The 4,182-nt window shown below is 43.7% G+C and overlaps 1 non-coding gene across 1 annotated transcript; it reads right to left on the bottom strand.

The window, feature by feature from the left end:
* Window positions 1-3,373: 3,373 nt before the first annotated feature.
* On the bottom strand, window positions 3,374-3,455 carry trnas-uga (transfer RNA serine (anticodon UGA)). Its single transcript has one exon. It is a non-coding gene; the product is annotated as a tRNA-Ser (tRNA).
* Window positions 3,456-4,182: the final 727 nt, after the last annotated feature.

Below are 4,182 nucleotides of genomic sequence, written 5' to 3'. Positions count from 1 at the left end.
TGAGCATGCCCCACTGAAAAGGCAAAGAAAAAGACAGTATCCTCTTGCATTGGCATCCAACAGATATTTTCATCTGTTTAAACTGACAGATGTGCTCATCTCCTCTCGCGTCCCATTAACCACGTTAATACACACGCAGGGATTTTCAAACCAAGATGAACAGGCTCATTGTTGTGAATTGACAGCAGTGGTGTGTGAGTCATTGCGAACAGTGAGAAATAAATGCTGAACCAATAACACTGACACTGAGCCTTGCACCATCAGCTCCACATTCACATCTTGTGTCATGTCTCCTCTGCATCAGTGCATTTGACTTTAATTATTCTACCCTGCACCTCTCCTCAAGTTATTCCCGACCGCTTGCAGTGTCGAATTAGAACATGAAATTCTTAGAAATGCATTTCTGGGACACAGTTGTCTTTCAATGAGAAAATATTCACTGCCCATCCCTAATTATCCCAAAGATGTAGGGGACGAGTTACTTTTGTTAACTCCTCAAATCCTTAGTATGGAGGTACTGACAAGAAACCGCTAGAGATGGAGTTCCTGGATTGCGGAAAGCAGACCGACCCCAAACTGCTAACGTAACACACCCAGGGAAGAGCAGATGGACCCCACTCTGTCAATGTAACTCAACCAGGGGACAGAAGTCTGACATCACACGATCAATGTAACTCAACGAGGAAATTATGGCCTGACCGCACTCTGTTAATGTAACTCACCCAGGGAAGAGTAGACTGACGCCACTCTGTCAATGTTAGTCATCCAGGGAAGAGCAGACTGACCCAACACTTTATATGTAACTCACCCAGCAAATGGCTGACTGACACCACTCAGCCAGTATAATTACCCAAGAAAGAGCAGACTGATGCCACCCTGACAACGTAACTCAGTCAGAGAAGAGCAGGCTGTACCCATTCTGTCTCTGTCACTCATCCAGGATAGAGCAGACTGATCTGATTCTGTCAATGAAACACAAGCAGGGAGACGAGCCTGACCCCACTCTGTCAAAGTAACTGACTCAGAGAAGAGAAGACTTATTCCATTCTGTCTATGTGAATCATCCAGCGAAGACAGTAATGAAACCACACTTGCTGTTAAACTCAGACAGAGAAGAGCAGACTGTCACGACTCTGAGAAAGTAACACGCGCGTGGAGGAGTAGACTGACACCACTCTCTTAACGTAGTTCACCCAGGGAAGAGCAGACTGAGTGCACTCTGTGATATTACTCACTCAGAAAGGAGCAGACTGACCCCATTCTGTTAATATGACGCTCCCAGGGAAGAGCAAATGAAGCCCAATCTGTCAATGTGACTCAACCAGGGAAGAGCACTCTGACTTCACGCCATCACTTTAACACAACTAGGAAATTGCAGACTGACCGCATTCTGTCAATGCAACTCACCCAAGGAAGAGTCGACTGATCCCACACTGTCCAAATAACTCACTCCGTGAAAAGCAGACTGACGCCACTCTGTCAATGTAACTCGCACAGGAAAGAGTAGATTGACGCCGCACTGTCCAAATAACTCACTCCGTGAAAAGCAAACAAACGCCACTCAGTCAGTGTTACTCACCCAGGGAAGGGCAGACTGACCCACACTCTCAGTGTAACTCAGCAGACTGATCCCACACGGTCAATATAAGTCATTCACTGAAGAGCAGTCTGACCCCACTCTATAAATGTAATTCACTCAGGGAAGAGCAGACTGATCCCATTCTGTCTATGACACTCACCCAATGAATGAACACTAACCCCACTCTACCAATGTAACTCGCCAGGGAAGAGCAGACGGAACCCAGACTGTCAACATAAATTATCGAGGGAAGAGAATACTGACCCCGCTCTTTCTGTTTCACTCAGGCAGGAAAGAGCAGACTGTCACCACTATGTGAAAGGAATTCGCCCAGGGAAGGGCAGACTGGCCCTACTGTATCTGCGTGACTGACACAGGTAAGAGCAACTAACCCAACTCTGTCAATATATCTCCCTCAGGGAAGAATACCCTGACCTCCCTCTGTGCATGTCGCTCACCCAGGAAACAGCAGACTAACCCCACTCTGTCTATTTAAGTTCAGAAAAATCCTCTGAAGTACTTCCTATCCAGACACTCTCCACATCATTGTTTCTGTAACCGTGTGCATTCAATGGCGATTCCAAATAACCTGCAAATGGTTAGAATGTGGCAGCAAACCAGAGCAACCACACAGACATTGGGCGAATGTGCAAACTTATGTCCCACTTATCATGCAGTGGCTAAGAAATTCAAAATGAATTACGGTTTATGGATCGTGAGCAAGAATGAAGTGATCCACTTGCGAACAGATGTCACCACGCCCTATTCCTACATCGGGCCTGAACGGTCCATCGGCAGAGTCTGCAGACAGGAAATGTCTAAGTGACTAGTCCTTTGTTCAGTTAGATTTGATACCAATGGTAGTGCTGTTTTGGTGCAGAAATGTGTCAACATCTCTGACGTTAGAGTCAATATTTAAGTCACATCTACTCCATGGAGTGTCTTCTCATATCGGAACATGCTGACATGAAATCATCTAACTCTGATAGCAAAGATTTTCCTATTAAACTGGGAGTATGTTTATCTAAGCAATGCAGACAGCCAGGATGAACAATTGGCATTTGGTTCTTCAAGCTGAGCTCTCCACACCAACTGCTCCAACGAAGGCCGTGGATAAGATCCCCATCGATTATTTTGGTCAATTTTAGCCTCAACAACAACCTATTGTTCTGAACAATGCTACACCACAAGCAGAGGGCTAAGTCTGATTTTCATCGTTAATTTTCAATTTCAGTTCTTAATGCACAGTTTCTTATGAATGTGGACAGCAGAAGACCGTTAACATTCAATTTCTAATATTTCCAGAAAATTCTACTCCGCTGATATCGCCTTGCCTTATCACATCGCAAGCCAGGAACCTGGATCAGTCGAGTTCCTTTCCACACATGGAGTTGCTTTTTCTAATTCATTGACCGCTGATATAATAGATCATTGACCTTGAGAGTCAGCTGTAAATTAGGTTGAACTTTCTCAGCTTGACTTTCAACGGATCCTAAAAAAAATCATCACCTGCAGGAAAATGTATTGCATTGCTTCTTGTTTTGCTTAATTCCACCCCCCGCCCCGACCATCCAAATTTCACGATAGTTCGACAAACGCGTTGAAACTGATTCGTGTTGGAAGTTGGTGGCTTTTTGTGTCTCGACATATAATTTATTCAATTAGAAGACTGAGTCAGTCTTGAAATTACTTCGGATTCTTCACAGTTGAAAATTTACTTTCGATTGAATGCAAAGCTCAAGCTCCACGAAATCCAACTCCTGCAAAGGAATTAATGACTTTTAAAAGATTCTACGCTGTGAACAGGATTCGAACCTGCGTAGGGAGACCCCCTTGGATTTCAAATCCAACGCCTTAACCTCTCGGCCATCACAGCTGCGGCAAAATCCCCAATTTTCATAGTAAAACAACTGAATTCATGAAATACGTAATTTGTTGGAAGAACAAATTGTCAAGACCCAAAGATTACGCCAAATCCTTTGCAGAGACCCAGACGAACGTTCCCTTAGCAGATTGACAGGCTATCACCGCAAACTAGATTCTGCCACAGCTGAAGTTGTGGGAATGATTCTTCGTCGAATTATAGAGTCACTGATGTACACCACATGAAGAGAGGATCATTGTCTCACTGCGTCCGATCGATTTTGACTCAATTGCTCATCATCTGGTGCCAAATTCGATATGCTGTTGTGTTTTAATATTCATCGACATATGGTATTAGAAATATTGATGCTAAGTCCATAAACACTAGCTACATTCGTAAAAAAAAATCGGAATTATAAAGAATGCAGAGCCAATTTACAGGAATGGATCCAGCAACTAATCCGTAAGTTCTGACATCAGGAAATGAACTTGTGAGCACAAGAGAGGAAGATTAACCGAAGATTTGGAACTTGAAATCGTCTTGACGGAATTATTTGCAAAGCTTTTGCGGTTTTTCTAGATTCAACAAGTCCTTGAACACTACAACACGGAAAGTGGTCCTTCTTTCCAACTTGACCATGGTGGACAGTTATCCTAAATTAATAGGTCCCATTTGCCAACATTTGGCCCACATCCCTCTAAACCTTGTTACTCTATATCCATTCAGATGCCATTCAATG

Source organism: Chiloscyllium plagiosum, unplaced genomic scaffold, assembly GCF_037043375.1.
Source record: "Chiloscyllium plagiosum isolate Xiang-an unplaced genomic scaffold, Cpla_swu_hap1 HiC_scaffold_44, whole genome shotgun sequence".
Taxonomy (NCBI): Eukaryota; Metazoa; Chordata; class Chondrichthyes; order Orectolobiformes; family Hemiscylliidae; genus Chiloscyllium; species Chiloscyllium plagiosum.
Note: the sequence above shows the minus strand (reverse complement) of the source record. Positions and strands in the feature narration are given on the sequence as shown.